The sequence below is a fragment of the Myxocyprinus asiaticus genome, chromosome 28, assembly GCF_019703515.2.
Source record: "Myxocyprinus asiaticus isolate MX2 ecotype Aquarium Trade chromosome 28, UBuf_Myxa_2, whole genome shotgun sequence".
Taxonomy (NCBI): Eukaryota; Metazoa; Chordata; class Actinopteri; order Cypriniformes; family Catostomidae; genus Myxocyprinus; species Myxocyprinus asiaticus.
In genome coordinates this window covers 11,796,379-11,814,840 of record NC_059371.1, presented here as the reverse complement: position 1 = coordinate 11,814,840, position 18,462 = coordinate 11,796,379, and the positions used below count along the sequence as shown (strand labels likewise).

At 38.8% G+C, this 18,462-nt stretch overlaps 1 pseudogene; it reads right to left on the bottom strand.

Moving 5' to 3' along the window:
• Positions 1–15,743, bottom strand: part of LOC127419371 (pre-mRNA-processing factor 6-like) — a 30,212-nt pseudogene extending 14,469 nt beyond the window's left edge.
• Positions 15,744–18,462: the final 2,719 nt, after the last annotated feature.

The window sequence follows — 18,462 nt, the reverse complement described above, 5'->3', positions numbered from 1 at the left end:
CGCTATACAAAAACTTACTGAATTGTAATGTCATACATTTCTATAGAGCAAGGAGAGGAAGTTTCATGGCCAAACTCACTAATAGTCTGAAAAATAGCATGAGCATTCCAAAAGAAACTCAGCTCATTTGAACATTCTGTCAGTGTAATGTAGTCTTGGGGATTTGTGGCCACTTTGAAAGCAAAAATTATGCCTTTGCAGGGCACTTGGTTGGGAGTAATAAAAATGTTAGCCAAGCTGTAGGGTCATTCCAAACAGAATCTCCAATCAAATAAAATGACCACTTTATTTTGAGCCCCACACCTTTGGGTCTTTGAAGGGAATAGGGTATAGGGATGATCACTTCTGAATAGAACACACCCCATAATTCAGATGAGTAAGAACAGATATAGCAGCGCGAGCCAGAACTGCCTGAACTCTTTGCAAAGTTTGTTGGATGTAGCTTAAAAAAGTGAAAGTTAGTAATATACAGTTCCATAAAATAGCCTTTAAACATAAGCAATAAAGCAGTGTGAATATTTGAAAGAATTTGATTAGTAGTTTTTTTTATTTTGATACACACAACGGTATAATCAGATTATAGTGGTTATGACAGGTATTTTTAAATTAGTTGGCGCTGTTAGATTTACAATCAAAATTTTTCAGTGTGTACACTGCATTGCAACCCTCTACAGATACATGATCGGAGATCATTTTAATAACATTTTAGCTTTTTAAAAATTTACAAATTCTTCATTCTAGCAATAATATGATGTCAGAAAATTGCTTATGGTATCATAATGATGCCACTGTATAAAATGTCATGTCAGCTACAGATTTACAACAAAAAAATATTCATAAGACTGGAACCTAAATATGAAAATAGAATTACACATCTAACATTTAACTTGTACAATGAAAAAACTGCCTTGGATGTCCATTGTGTCCTGCATGATTTACCTCAGTGGGTGTCAAAGGTTTGTGGAGCAAGGCTCTACATGGGTCTCACCAAACCATCCATAGATGCTGTAGAAACCTAGTTGTTTAATTCTTCAATATTTAAAGTGTTTGATGAAGTTAAAATATTTCATAATGTATTATTGTCCCTTTAAATAGATGCACGTTTACACATTTATCACACACTTTGTTACATACTTGTTTTTGTATTCATAATTTGCAGTATTTACATTGAGTTTACATTGATATGTATAAAAAGCACTAAAATGGTATACTGTCTCTTTAGGAACAGCACCTGCTCAGCAAACCTGTTTTAGTTGAGGTTTTTTTTTTTTTTTAACCACATCTACCCTATGTGTAATTAGAATGAATCTGATTGTAAATAACAGAAAGAGTATAAAAAGATACTTAAATCAATGAAAATGGATTGTGTGGATCTCAACTTTAAAAGATAATTCAATCTTAAAGGTAATTGGTCTGGTGTGGCCCTAAAAGAAAATTGGCCCCAGGGCCCTCACTAGTCATAATCCGCCCCTGCCTCTTTCCAAAACCCACCCTCCAAAGATAATTTTGAGACTAAAACCGAGTAAAAGAGCAGCATTGTTTGCGCCTGTGGCTGTCAAATTCAACAGTGGCTCAATATCGCCCTCAACTGACAAAGATTATGAATCATAGCATCAATGATCCAGTTCGAATACAACACTAGAGAACAAGCAAATGATTGACAGGTGAAAAGCATCACTGTCAGCGGTCCGCAGAAAATTTTGTTTGCTGTTTACAAATTCTACAGCTGTCATAGAGACCGCTGAGATATCTCAGGACATTTATTTCATTAATATCTTTAAGGGAGTAGGAACATTTTTTGCATACTTTTCCATTAAAAAAAAAAAAAAAGAAAAATCGCTTACAGCACCTTTAATTAAATTACAGGCTTTTGAAGTTTAATAAATCACATTAGGCTAAATCGCGATTCCGGTCTTTTCGTCCCACAACTTTAAGACCTCTGCATATTAAAATAAAGACTTTTGTTACACCATATAAGACATTTAAGACTTTTTATGTCCTTAAATTTTAGAAAACATTTTAAGACTTTAAGGATCTTTGGGAACCCTGGCGTGGAAGAAGGGGGTGGTCTGAACCCTGGGCCACTCACCCTGGCAGTTAGTCTGCGTGCCCTCTCATACTCTTTCTCCGTTGGCAGCCAGACAGATTTCCTCTCTGTTGGGATTAGCCTAAAAGAGAGAGAGAGAGAAAGACAAAAGGGGACAGAGGTTGATTAAGGTTGGGTGAGTTTTTTCTGGCCATCATCCAAGCTAACGTTTATACACTTTAAAAGCGAAACTACTTGTTTTCGAAAAATGCTTGTGTATGCAGTTTTCACTACACGATAGGCATTGATATGCAGTCAAGCTTCAGGATCTTTTTTGGCATTTTGAGTTGATGTTTTGCATTTAATTCTTGTTAGATCTGTGAATGGACAACGTGATCACACAGCAAGTCGGCATGCTGTTTCCGAAAGTTCCGGTACCCTAGGATCCTAGGATCGGCAACAGCATGCCGACTCATTGACATGCCCTATCTCCCACTGGACATATTTGCAATGGCTCCTCAACTTTCCCTCATGTCGCGACTGGTAGTGCGTTGCGTCAGTTGCACGGGAGACCACAGTTCGATCCCCATTCAAACGAGGAGGTAATCATGTTTGTATGAACAATCACGAGCGTGATAAGGAAGTTGTATTTTTATCCCTAAAATTGCATTTTGTCTCTACTCACGGTTAGGGTTAGATTTGGGTTTTGGTTGGGGGGTAGATTAAATAAAATAAGCATTTCTCTTCACTGTTTTATAACCTGTACAGCTGAAAACATTTCTTTTTACAACTGGCTTCTGGCGACCTCTCCTGGATATAAATGGATGTCACACTTGTTTATATGCTCTAAAACACTTACCTCTTTAGCCTCTGGGGGCAGTGTTTTAAAATTCAATCAACGTATACCGATTTCTTTACGTGAGATCAGGCTGGAATGGATGTAGAGCAGCACGACTATGCTCACATAAAATCTGCACACTTTTTTCACATTTACCACACTTGTGATTTCGATTATGACTGTGGGGGGATATCAAGGGTTTTTCCTGCATTAAAAATGAAGCAAATTTAGTAATATTCATCTCCTGTTCTGCGTTTTATACGTGTCAAGTATGTTTCTCATCTGTATGCACATTTGCGCAGTGCGACTGAAGCCTGGTTTTCACGTGAGTATGAGCCATCACAGAACTAGTCGTGGAAGTGATTGCCTCTGCTCTATCCTACTGTATCTATGGAGCACATGGGCATCAACCGGCTACCCTACATATCACAGCGCAGACCACAAAACTGATGTAACCCATTTGAATTTTCTAGTTTAAAGTGCTATGAAGGAAGTCAAACCTCTCAAACTGCTAGACAGACCCGACGTAATAAACAGCCAAAATAATGTTTTTTCAAATTACACATCACCCCAACTACAATTACTCATATCTAATGTAATCATGAAATGCAATTAAGTAACTATGTTACATATTCAACAGAAGTAGACTGATATACCGGTTTTACAGATTAATCGTGCCGATAGTTGCTTTTTGGTACTATCGGATATCTGCAAAAATCTATGCCGTTGCAGACGTTTTTTTTTTTGTTTGTTTGTTTATTCCTCTGTGTTCTTCTGTGGCCGACACTGGAGGATTCTACAGTTAAAATGGCTTGCTTCTACAGAATAACAGCAGTCTCTACAGGTGAAATAAAAACAAATCACGTGGGGATTTGCTGTATTTAAATCTCTCATTGACAATATTCATCTATATTTTTATCCTTATTATTTATTTTGATTACAAAAGAGTTCTGAATTAAAGTCTATAAACTTAATTTCTTCTGAATAATAATAAACATTATTCCTCATTAAACCTCATCTGGTGAAAAACCTTAATTTGGTTAATACTTAATGTAGGTAAGTATACATAGAAAAGTCTCAGTCATTTTAAAAAAAAGAGCGTGTTTGGATTGTATACAGTTAAAAGTCCGTTACACACCAAATCTTAAATTTGACTAGTTATTATTGAGATTCTGGTTGAACAATAAACAGCATCTGGGATTTTATTTATTTTGGACTCTTGTAGCCTCTATACCTGTGCCCGTCAAAGTATGAAAAGACTAAGATTTGTTTTTACATTATAATTTTTTTTTTAAACTATCGGCTGATTTATCGGTTATTGACCTTTTCCACCATCTTAGTTATTGGTATCTGCAAAATCCACTATCGATCAACCTCTAATTAATTGCAATTATGTAATAAACTAACTTTTGGATAAAAAGTGGATAGCATTTGGATGACTGAATACGTAAGCCTCCACCGAAGACCTGTTTGACCCAGGATAAACCCTGCTGCAGAACTGACAGAAATATACTAAATGAACTATCCATCAAATAAATGACTATTAAAAGAATAGGTTATCCAAAAATAAAATTCTTTCATAATTTAAGCGAGGAGCTATTTCCACACACAAGCAGTGTGTTCAGTATACTGTGGCACACCCTTCATTAACGTCCAGTCCAGGGTTGCAGCACATTTTTTAAAATCAAATTTAAGACTTTTTAAGAAGTGAACAAATAAAAATTAATACTCTAAGTCCATACCAAAAAAACAACAACAACAACAAAAAAAAACCTACACAATATCAAATCAAATCATGTATCAGATTCTTTACTGAAATGTCTAGTAGTCACTGATTGACCACTCTGAGACCCCTGAAAACACTGTTTTACAAGCACCTGTGTGCTTGGAGAATGTGCAGCTCTCTTGGAGAATGTGTTCACTTTGAAATGTACAGCACACGCAGACTATGTATTTATATAATTAACTCACAGCTTTTGGCAGTTTAATAATCCCATTAGGCCATTTCACGACTCCTGTCTTTCGGCCCCTAAATTTCAATTATTTAAACTTTAAATGATAATTAAGACTTTTGTTACACCATTTAAGATATTTAAGAATTTATGACCTTACATTTTAGAAAACTGAATTTAAGACTTTTTAAGGACCCACTGCAGGAACCCTGCATTTAAACAGTGGAGCCTCTGGTCTCCCTGTTGCACATTTTTGAGCGTGGTTTGAAAGGGCCAGGATACTTCTGGCTCCAGGAACATCTCCTGCCAGCCATTTAGCACCCATCAGCCACAAACCTCAGCCTTAGGACAGTGAGCAACAGCCCACAGTAACAGCCTCTAAAGACTCTCTGAGAGAGAGGGAATTGGTATTAGCCATTGGTATTAGCAATTCAAATACACTTCCTCATTCCCGAGAATAAGCAAGTAAAAAATGTGGTATATACTAAATGAATGAGATGTAATACAATACATCAGATACAGCCCAATCCAGGCACAACAAAAGGACAAAATCAATGACTATGAATTTAAATTGTTTAACTAGTGAGAGGGAGATGCTAACATTAAGGGAGAGGTAGCGAGTGTTGTAATAGTGTCTCACCTTGTGCCAAGGTTTTTCTCAAAGTAAGCAGCCCTGAGCCACACGCTATTCTTGCTGAGGAAGACCTGGAGCGCGTGAGCATAAATGGCACGTGCACACTCCAGAGCTCCACACACTACAACACAACAACCAGCATCACGTATTACAGCAATGACAATATTTAGCAGAGCAATAGCAAAAAAAAAAAAAAAAAAAAAAAATCATAAATATGAAACCTTCTAATATATATATTATATATACAGGTGCATCTCAATAAATTAGAATGTCGTGGAAAAGTTCATTTATTTCAGTAATTCAACTCAAATTGTGAAACTCATGTATTAAATAAATTCAATGCACACAGACTCAAGTAGTTTAAGTCTTTGGTTCTTTTAATTGTGATGATTTTGGCTCACATTTAACAAAAACCCACCAATTCACAAAAAATTAGAATATGGTGACATGCCAATCAGCTAATCAACTCAAAACACCTGCAAAGGTTTCCTGAGCCTTCAAAATGGTCTCTCAGTTTGGTTCACTAGGCTACACAATCATGGGGAAGACTGCTGATCTGACAGTTGTCCAGAAGACAATCATTGACACCCTTCACAAGGAGGGTAAGCCACAAACATTCATTGCCAAAGAAGCTGGCTGTTCACAGAGTGCTGTATCCAAGCATGTTAACAGAAAGTTGAGTGGAAGGAAAAAGTGTGGAAGAAAAAGATGCACAACCAACCGAGAGAACCGCAGCCTTATGAGGATTGCAAAATCGATTCAAGAATTGGGTGAACTTCACAAGGAATGGACTGAGGCTGGGATCAAGACATCAAGAGCCACCACACACAGACGTGTCAAGGAATTTGGCTACAGTTGTCGTATTCCTCTTGTTAAGCCACTCCTGAACCACAGACAATGTCAGAGGCGTCTTACCTGGGCTAAGGAGAAGAAGAACTGGACTGTTGCCCAGTGGTCCAAAGTCCTCTTTTCAGATGAGAGCAAGTTTTGTATTTCATTTGGAAACCAAGGTCCTAGAGTCTGGAGGAAGGGTGGAGAAGCTCATAGCCCAAGTTGCTTGAAGTCCAGTGTTAAGTTTCCACAGTCTGTGATGATTTGGGATGCAATGTCATCTGCTGGTGTTGGTCCATTGTGTTTTTTGAAAACCAAAGTCACTGCACCCATTTACCAAGAAATTTTGGAGCACTTCATGCTTCCTTCTGCTGACCAGCTTTTTAAAGATGCTGATTTCATTTTCCAGCAGGATTTGGCACCTGCCCACACTGCCAAAAGCACCAAAAGTTGGTTAAATGACACCAGTGGTGTTGGTGTGCTTGACTGGCCAGCAAACTCACCAGACCTGAACCCCATAGAGAATCTATGGGGTATTGTCAAGAGGAAAATGAGAAACAAGAGACCAAAAAATGCAGATGAGCTGAAGGCCACTGTCAAAGAAACCTGGGCTTCCATACCACCTCAGCAGTGCCACAAACTGATCACCTCCATGCCACGCCGAATTGAGGCAATAATTAAAGCAAAAGGAGCCCCTACCAAGTATTGAGTACATATACAGTAAATGAACATACTTTCCAGAAGGCCAACAATTCACTAAAAATGTTTTTTTTTATTGGTCTTATGATGTATTCTAATTTTTTGAGATAGTGAATTGGTGGGTTTTTGTTAAATGTGAGCCAAAATCATCACAATTAAAAGAACCAAAGACTTAAACTACTTCAGTCTGTGTGCATTGAATTTATTTAATACACGAGTTTCACAATTTGAGTTGAATTACTGAAATAAATGAACATTTGCATGACATTCTAATTTATTGAGATGCACCTGTATATATATATATCCTAATAATAGACTCTTCTCTTTGTTGTGGTCAGGGAAACGCTTCTGCTCCCAAATGGCCAAAACAGAGAGAATGAGAAGGAGCTTCTTTCCCCAGGCCACCCGTGTCCAGAATCAAGGACAACACCGAGGACTAGTTTCACTATTCAACACCACACACTTGAAGCAATATTACACTCTGCATTATCATATTATTATATATCATTATTATACATCTACAACATCACCTCTATAACATCAGCCTGTTGAAGGTCAACATTACTGCACAACTGCACTTTACCTTGCACAATGTACATAATGGCAGTCAAACTGTTGCTGCTACCACCTCTACATCTGTCATTATGAACTATTTCATATTCATATGCATACTTTGTACATAAAGAAGACAACACACTACTATATGCATACTATACTTTCTGTAAATATCTGTAATGTAGATTCTGAAGAGCAGTAATCTTTTATGTCTTATATTTGTATAAATTATGAAAGGGGTGTGAACATTTATGAGACAAAAGGGAATTCAAACTTATGTTTATTAAACCTCCGATGAATGTGTTATCAGCTGTCTTCCTTCTGCTTTCTATCTTGTTTCTGAACAGCAATCTAAAATCAAGCAATTCAGTGATTTGGAAACTATAAACAGCCATTTGACTCCTTAATGTTTCAGTTTAGGAGCCAATGGCTCCCAAGTCATTTTTTAATCTGGAGCCCTGTATTATAGAGCAGGGACTAAAACTGAAAAGAAATGTGTGATGCAGCAGTTTCCTTCAGGATCAAAGCTCATGTTTCACTTTTTCAGGCAACATTAAGTGGTGTACTTCCAAAAATATACTATGATAAATCCTTTTGGTCTTTAGTTTCATAAAAAAATTATCGGAACAAAATTAACCAGTTATAAACAGTTTCCAGCATTTAAAAATAATGTTTTCACTCCAGAACAATTGAAAATCACTTTTGTTCCAGTTACGTTCTACTAAAAATTTTGTTCGTTTTCGGTTTTCGTTCTTTGAATTGTTTTTAGTCCCTGTTATAGAGTGCACAAAACAGCAACAAAGGCCCTGTACAATTGTGCCAGTGAGGACCTGCATAATGGAAGAATGATGGAAAATTCTGCTTTCTAACCTTAACAAACTTGTGTCTTCAGTGCCCAAATGCTTATTAAGTGTTATAAGAAATGGTGATGTTACACCATTGTAAACACTCAACTGTCCCAACTTTTAGGAGCGTGTCGCAATCATCTGATTTGAAACGAGTTTATATTTCCAAAAAACAAAACAAAAAACAATGAAATTCACAGGGTTAAACATTAAATTATGTGTTGTAGTGCTTTCCATATAGGACAGGTTAAATAGAATTGACAAATCATTTTACATACTCTTCCAATATTTTAGGAATTGGGGTTGTAATTGGTGTTTATTTTATTTTACTTTATAAGTAATATTGTTCATATTCTGAATTGTTTTCAACTAACTGATTCAGTTGCAGTATTCTATGTAAATGGCTGACATTTTTTATACAGTTAGATATACTTGCCTCTTGAAGGTTAATAAATGTCCCCCAAAAATCAAGTCCATTCTCGCATTACATAACAGAATTAACAATTTAATCATGGCAGAGTCATTGATCAAGTGGAACCGCCAGCCTGTTTTCAGATGTGCTTTTTTCAAGGGGCAGATTCAGGAAGTTTTAACAACATGAGACTGAGCTGAGCTTTCCAACATAACTAACAATTCATCTGTCTCTGTCATTCAGGTATCCAGACAGAAAAAAAGAAGTGGCGGTGGAAACAGAGAGCTGAAGAAAAATGGAGGAAGAGAAAGCTCACCTTTCCTGAGCACTCGTTTCTTGGCCCTGATGTCGCTCTCTAGTTCAGCGGCTGTGATGTAGATGTGCACAGACTGAGGGAGGTTTCGTACCACCTGGGCAACCACTGCCTTCGCTGTGTCTCCGGGCTGCAGACGGGCAGCTTCTAACCAGACATCCTCACTCTGAAAAGATAACACACATCAGAGATTATCCATGCATAACCTCAATTTATAAAGATAACACACACATTATAATCACTCTATATAAATAAACAGACACATAAACACTCTGTACAGATAACTCAGACAGTCCAAACTGTGATTGCTGAACTGGTTGCAAACTCAAGAATAAATACAGATTTACAGCCATTAAAAACCTAGTCACCATTGGCAATAAGACATCAAACTTAAACGGTCATTATTTAATCACCCTAATGTTGTTCCACTCATCTGCTGCTGATGTGAAGCTCTGCTAACGGTTAACTTTGATTAATGAGCCGGCAGGAATTTTCCAATACTTAATGAACTTATGCGCACACACTGAGAGCAAAGGGCCTGACTCTGTTTCCGCTTTGTGAGAGCGTGTTTTCATTTCCCATACTGTCTCTGTGTCCAAAGTCAGCACTAGAAGACAAACTGAATCCTACAGCTAACATAAACCTGGCGTAATTCATTCACCCTGACATTTTGATGCAGTTGTTGTTGTTGCTACACCAGATTTAGTATTTTGGGAAAAAGGAGGATTTTGCTGGCCGCAAGCTGTCACTATGGCAACCTGTCAACACTGGCAAAGCTCCTATAGAGTCTGTTTACAGTTCTGCTGATACAGTTCTACTCAACGGTCATTGAGTCTGTCCTCTGCACTTCAATAACTGTCTGGTTTGGTTCAGCTACGAAATCGGACATCAGAAGACTACAAAGGAGAGTTCAGACTGCTGAGAGGATTATTGGTTGCCCCCTGCCCTACCTTCAAGAACAATACACTACCAGATTGAGGAAAAGTGCTGGAAAAATCACTCTGGACCCCACTCACCTTGCCCATTACCTTTTTGAACTGTTGCCTTTGGCTGATGCTTCAGAGCTCTGAGCACCAGAACCGTCAGGCACAGGAACAGTTTTTTTCCCTCAGGCTATCCATCTCATGAACAGTTAAAACTGCCCCTTTGAGCAATAATTAATGTGCAATACACAGCTTAGTCTATTTAAATTCATCCAACATATCCTACCTCTTCTGCCATTACATTCCCTTGCGCTTTACATAACAGACTTGTATTTGTACATACGTATGTATGTATGTATGCATGTATGTATGTATATATTTTGTCATATTGTATTGTCATATAATATTGTCATTTTGTGAATTTCTATATATACTTATATTTTCTATTCACTTTTTATTTTTATTCTATTTTTTTTATTATGATCTCTGTCTTGTTGCTGTATTGTTTGTGCACTGGATGCTTCTGTCACCAAGACAAATTCCTTGTATGTATAAGCATACTTGGCAATAAAGCTGATTCTGATTCTGAGTCTGATTTAATGCCTTTTAAGTCATCCACACACTGACACCTAGTGGACACATACAGATTTCACTTAAAAATGGGACATTTTCTGAACTTCTATAATTAACCTACAGTATAATGGTAATCAAGGTTTCTTGTATTAAAATGTGCTGTAATTTTTAAAGACCATTTCCCACACTCTATAAACTTTACAATTAAAGCTGAAGTGTGTAATTTATTTGATGTTAAATTTCGTATTCTACCTTAATATGCAGAGTCAGTAAGCCATTTGTAGGTCCAATTTCAACAACAAGTGTAACACTGTGACTGAGTGTGGCGCCGTCAAAACCTTCCTCTGTTTGTTTGAATGGCCTGTCCAACCTAACACAGCATGTGCATAAAATTATCCAATATTTAGAGCAGACAGGAAGTCAACAGCAATTTAGAAGAATTGCAGAGCAAAGCACACACTGTAGGATTAGTTAAACTCTGGAATAGAAAAGGTCGATTTAGTGTTAAGAAACCCACTTCAGGCAAGTCAAATTGGCCTCATTTTCACACATCATCTGATAATAGCCATAACGGAAAAATAAAACGTTCTTTGTGTACACTTGTTGTCTATTTGTATGGCTTTTGCTCTATGTTGAAAACAACTGTTGGTTTGTGGGTACGGGAGCGGTTGGGAAGAAAATCACTGAGGGCAGAGAGCGGGTGAACATGGAGTAAAATTCAGTGGGAGCATTCGGGTGCAGGACGGAAAAACCAGTCCCGTGCAGACCTCTAGTGTGAGTTTGGGACAGGACTATTTGTTTGTACAACCAATGGAAGACGGGGTGATTTTTCTGGTATTTGTTTGAAATCGCTGATTATTCCTGACTTGGTGAAGCCAAGTGGTGCAGAAATTACATACTTCAGCTTTAAAGGAATAGTTCACCAAACATTTTTTTTAATGCTCTTATTATTTACTCACCCTCATGCCATCCCAGATGTGTATGACTTTTAGAAGAATATCTCAGCTCTGTAGGTCCTCACAATACAAGTGAATGGTAATCAAAATGTTGAAGCTCCAAAAAGCACACAAAGGCAACATAAAAGTAATCCATACGACAGTTTAAATCCACATCTTCAGAAGCGATATAATCAATTTGTGGTGACAACAGACAAAAAAATATCACTCCTTTTTTACTATTAATCTTGAAATCAGCAGTCTCCTTGGCAATCTTAATTTCATGCAAGATTACACTTCCTAGCATCATCTAGTGCTCTGCGTATGCATCAAGCACTAGGAAGTGTAATCGAGCTTGAAATCATGATCATGCCTAGAGACTGCGATGGCAAGATGTACAGTGAAAAAGGAGTTACATTTTGGTTTGTTCTCACCCAAAACCAACTGGATCGCTTCAGAAGACATAGATTAAACCACCGGAGTCTTATGCTGCCTTTATGTGCTTTTTGGCACTTCAAAATTCTGGTGACCATTCACTTTATAAGGACCTACTGAGCTGAAATATTCTTCTAAAAATTTTTATCTGTGTTCTGCAGAAGAAAGTCATACACATCTGAGATGGCATGAGGGTGAGTAAATTTTCATTTTTGCGTGAACTATCCCTTTAAATGTGCACATGATAGAGAGATCATTACATTTATGCACTTGGCAGATGCTTTTCTCTAAAATGGCATTCAAGGTACTGTAGGGCTTTATTGGTTGTTTAGATCAGTGTTACTATCAGAAATAATTATTAATTATTTCTTTAGTTATTAATTAATATTTAAATTAATTAATTGAATCTAACTCATTAAAACCTCATATGGGGCTCCAGTAAATGTAGTGCGCTATGTTTAGGAGCGGGTTTGGTTATTAGCAATAATTATTAATTATCAAAGATAATTTTTAATTATTAAAATCAATAGAACATTGATGAGTATCAATGTTAGCTTTTTTTAAATCCTTTAAATCAACAATTATCAAAGATAATCGTTAATTGTTAACATCGATGAAACATTAATTAAAATTAACACTAGCTTATTGATCATTCAAATTCAACAATCATCAAAGATAATTATCAATTATCAAAAATCAATAGAATATTAATAAGGATTAACATTGACGGGGCACCACCCTGGAATCAGGGACTAATAACCAGATAGTAAAACAGTCTCAATATTAGATTGTTTTCTTAGGAAAATTGACATCCAAAGAATATCGATTTTCGGGAAGAAAAAAAAACAATGAATGAAGGTTTGAATCCGAGCACTGACATCCCGTCAGCATGACACAGGCGTATGCAAAACAAACCAAAACACTTCTCTTTGTAATATAAACAAAGTTTATTTATGCAGTAATATCAATTAATAATTAATACAATGCAGTCAATAAACTTCCGACTTACAACTACAAACTAAACAGTGATATGATTAGATATGGAAATCAAAATAATCCTATAACACATAAGGTGTGTGTGACAGTGTGTGTGTGTGTGTGTGTAAGGAGGGACGCGCACAAAATGGCGGACGTGACTCTCGTGGAGAGTATGTCATGCGAGACTTCCGGCCAGGGAATATGACCGCGAATGGGGGCGGAGAGAAACCAGTCAATGGCGTCTACCAGTTACCGCGTGTATCCGCTTGTACAATAGCTTAGGGACAAAGCTGGGCTTTAGCACTAAGCTATCTACGAGCCAAAAATGTGTGCCAGAATGTTTGTGAGGGGTCGCGTGCGTGCGTGTTTGTGTGTGTGGTTAGTACGAGAGAGAGCCCTAAAGCCGATTTCGCGATCGTGGGAGAGAAAGCAGCTGTTAGTTCATCGCTCAGAGACGCGGTGGACGGCTCGTAAACAGTCCCGCGTTATTTGACTCTTTAATGGATGAACTCAGTTTACCTGTCTCACCCACGATGGCGAAAGTGCACAACAGTCCAATTTGGTTGGACCACAATACAGCAAAACAAATTCGTGATAATTAATACCCTGAGTATTAATAATGAGCGGACATGGCGGTCCGTAAACTGTACAAGCAAAAACCTTGAAACACAAGAATAACACACTATAATATTCTATCTCTGCCCAGACGTAAACCTCTTACTTGAATCGCATGAGGACAGAATGTGTGTTCATCTGTCCTTTAATTCCGACCCGGTTCCTTGAGGCTCGGGTGTTGACGGGAGGCCGTTTCCTCGCTCTGCTGGCGGGCATGGCTGTTGATTCTCGGCGGGCTGGCAGAGAACTCAGAAATGTCGACTTGATTGAAGATAGAAGAGAAATCTTTAATCTCTTCACTTCTGCAGGCAAACGGATGAAACTGCGGATTGCTCAGTGGTCTCCTTCGGATCCGTTAGAGTGTTCGGTTGAACACAGAGTAATCTCAACTCGTCCAGCGAGATGGAGATTGTATGGCCACAGTTTCAAGTCGGACGTTACTTCCTTGTGCCACGAGGTTGCACCTGAGAGCAGCGATGAGCTGTGTCTATACTAGGTGAACAAAGTTGCTGGAAGCAAATCCCGGAAGCATTTCAGAGGTATTTCAACTCCTGATGATGTCACGTTTGAGGGACGTTCTATTGTGTGCCTCATCCAATAGGAGTTGAGAGTTTGATCCTTTAGTGAGCAAGGCTTCATGGGATTTGTAGTCTGTTTTGGACTCCCTTTGTTTGATTTTGGCACAATTTTTATCAGTAAGATTTACGACTTGGTGTGTGGGGGCTGAGTTAGGTTTTACAACTGTGTAAGGCCTGCCTTTGTCTTTTATCTGAATACTTGAGGCCCAACAGTACAGTAGGTCCTACATTATGTTTTTTGTATTCCATGGGAATCGAACCCACAACCAGTTGTTACAGGAACCCATCACATACAAGAAAATGTATGAATGACCCATATGAGCAGCTTACAGTGTCTACACTGCAGGCACATTGAAACAAAACTTGTAGCGGTCTACACTGCAAGCGCTTAATGTCAAAAGAGCGAGGGGAATCTCGTTTTTCATGATATGACCCCTTTAAAAATGCAAAACTGATGTTTAGTGTTTGAGTGTCTCACCTTGGGACACACCTCAGTGCCTTTCATGATGAGGTTTCTGGCCACCTGCAGTTTCCCAGTCACCTCCGCCAGACGCGCAGACGCGATCCAGGCGGGGGGATGGTGGGGATTTGTTTCTCTAAACGACTTCAAGAGGAGACAGGCCTTCTTAATATCACTGTAAACACAAATAATGATGTCACCGAATGCAGTCGAAATAGCCCAGATGTCAAGAGCATAAGGGTCACAGGTAAAATCTATTTAAAGGGGGAGTTCACCACAAAAACGAAAATTCTTTCATCATTTACTCACTCATGTAGTTTGAAGCACACATGACATTCTTCTGTGGAACACAAAAGGAGATTTAGGGCCTTATCACTTCTGAAGACATGGGTTTAACCGCTGAAGTATGGATTACTTTTATGCTGACTTATGTGATTTTTGGAGCTTAAAAATTTTGGTCACCATTCACTTGCATTGTATGGACCAACAGAGCTGAAATATTCTTCTAAAAATCTTCATTTGAGTTCAGCAGAAGAAAGAAAGTTAAACACATCTGGGATGGAATGAGGGTGAGTAAATGAGGAGAGAATTTTCATTTTTGGGTGAACCATTCCTTTAAAGATAATCGAATGGCTAAAATTGATTATTTACGCAGGTATGGGCCTGTTTTAATAAACAACTTATAATTCAGCTGTGCAGATCAACTGACAAATTAACAAACCTTGAGATCCGAGAACTTTAGCTGAATTTTGGGCCGTTATATTTGGAGAACAAACCACCAGCATAGCTGTTGAACTACAGGAAACAGATTTAAACCATAATAACTTTGCTTTTTATCTTCTGCATCAAGTGATCAACAAGATCAAACAGGAATGCCCAGCTGAAGAGCTTATTTTTCCTTGCTATACATGAAGTTTCACTAATCTATAGTACTGTTTATGAAATATAAATCGAATTGTGCATTCATCAGGCACCCGCTACAGGACAGATCAATATAAAGTGCAGGTGTACCTCATCATAGTCAGTGTCGTTCAGATCCTCGTCATCCTCTTCCTGGTTATTCTTCATCTGATCACCCACTGTCCTCTTGCCGGGGGGCGCATGACGGTCGTCCACCGGATCGTTGGCATCTCGGGCGGACTCATATCAGATTGTGTGGTGAAACCAGTGGCACTGCAGTAGACAGTATATTACAACTCAAGCAATATAACACTTTATAAGACAACAACACAAAACACGTGATAGCACAGGAGTCATCAAACAGATTTCCCACCCCTTTTTACCCATGATTTTCCATTTTGTTAATGGGATTATGTTTTGTTAATAAATCATTTAGACAGATGTATGAACAATTTCGATTGAAAAAAAAAAAAAAAAAAAAGGATTCAGGCTTGGAAAACATAATTTTTTTTTTACATTTTTTTTTTTTAAATGCATGTTTTCTATTTTCAATCCACGTGGGACCCTGGAAAGAAAAACAGATAACAACACAACACACAACAACACAACTAAACGTACAACCCACAACAACTCAGCACATTAGAACAACACGCCAGTCAAAATAAAATATAAAAAAATCAGGATGGAAATCAAGCAGTTGACCAAGGCAGGATGAATAATATTCCCCATTAAATTCAAAGTGTTGTTATATAATGTGATGATTTTGAACACTGTAATGATGATTGTCGCTGCTGGTCTCTTACCCTCTGCCCAGACCTGGCACATAACCCAGCAGCACGGGCATGCCCAGAAACGGCTTCTTATTCTTATTCAAACCCCCCACGTGCGGAGACGAGAGCGGCATAGTCTGTCCGGCGCCTGCTGCCCAGCCGGTACCTCCGGACGGGGCTTTACTCGCGGTTTTCACGGGCTGTTTCGCAGTGGAGCTCGCCATCGTTACGCTGCCGACAACATGTTTCACCCCCGGCACAACAATAGTCTTCCTGTGGCATAAACGTGCTTTTAAAATAAGTTCGTGTTGTGCCTCTAACAGTAGGGGAGGAATGAAATGGCTTGACCTAAATGTACTTCACATTCACTTGTGCTCTTCATGCGTTTGTTTTTAGATTGACATGATTCCACAAAGGATAATAACAGAGAAGTTGATAAAAGGTCAAATTATGACATTATTTATATGTGTGAACAGCAGCATTAGTTCTTTTAAGAACACAAGAGAAAGGGTATTTTAAAGGTGCACTCAGCAAGTAAATGACTTCTAAAGAAATGAATTGTATTTTTGAAACATACACTATATTGCCAAAAGTATTCGCTCATCTGCCTTTAGACGCATATGAACTTAAGTGGCATCCCATTCTTAATCCATAGGTTTTAATATGACGTCGGCCCACCCTTTGCAGCTATAACAGCTTCAACTCTTCTGGGAAGGCTTTCCACAAGGTTTAGGAGTGTGTTTATGGGAATTTTTGACCTTTCTTCCAGAAGCGCATTTGTGAGGTCAGACACTGATGTTGATCGAGAAGGCCTGGCTCACAGTCTTCGCTCTAATTCATCCCAAAGGTGCTCTATCGTGTTGAGGTCAGGACTCTGTGCAGGCCAGTCAAGTTCTTCCACACCAAACATGCTCATCCATGTCTTTATGGACCTTGCTTTGTGCACTGGTGCGCAGTCATGTTGGAACAGGAAGGGGCCATCCCCAAACTGTTCCCACAAAGTTGGGAGCATGGAATTGTCCAAAATCTCTTGGTATGCTGAAGCATTCAGATTTCCCTTCACTGGAACTAAGGGGCCAAGCCCAGCTCCTGAAAAACAACCCCACACCATAATCCCCCCTCCACCAAACTTCACAGTTGGCACAATGCAGTCAGACAAGTACCGTTCTCCTGGCAACTGCCAAACCCAGACTCATCCATCAGATTGCCAGATGGAGAAGCGTGATTCGTCACTCCAGAGAACGCGTCTCCACTGCTCTAGAGTCCAGTGGCGGCGTGCTTTACACCACTGCATCCGACGCTTTGCATTGCACTTGGTGATGTATGGCTTGGATGCAGCTGCTCGGCCATGGAAACCCATTCCATGAAGCTCTCTACGCACTGTTCTTGAGCTAATCTGAAGGCCACATGAACTTTGGAGGTCTGTAGCGATTGACTCTGCAGAAAGTTGGCGACCTCTGCGCACTATGCGCCTCAGCATCCGCTGACCACGCTCTGTCATTTTACGTGGCCTACCACTTCGTGGCTGAGTTGCTGTCATTCCCAATCGCTTCCACTTTGTTATAATACCACTGACAGTTGACTGTGGAATATTTAGTAGCGAGGAAATTTCACGAGTGGACTTGTTGCACAGGTGGCATCCTATCACAGTACCACGCTGGAATTCACTGAGCTCCTGAGAGCGGCCCATTCTTTCACAAATGTTTGTAGAAGCAGTCTGCATGCCTAGGTGCTTCATTTTATACACCTGTGGCCATGGAAGTGATTGGAACACCTGAAATCAATTATTTGGATGGGTGAGCGAATACTTTTGGCAATATAGTGTATGTATGAAATCATCAATCACGTCATATCAGTAACATAAAAGCTGTTTTATTCGTGAATGTGTTTTGGTGTGTGCAAAGGATTGTGTGTGTGAGAGAGTTTGATCTTTATGTACACGTTTTATATTCACATAAATACATTTTTCCCAATTGTTTAGTGTATACAGGTATTTTAGTTCTACGCATCTATCACTGATATATGCTCGAATCTGTGCACCTAATCAAGGCTGCAACCATGTCTTGAACATTCGGGGGGACCAAACCATTTTGGGGGTGGAGGGGGGTCACGAGTGTTGAGGTCACAAATATAATGGTCGTCTTTGGTCCTTTAATATTGTAAAGGCGCTGAATTCTATAATTTTCTGAA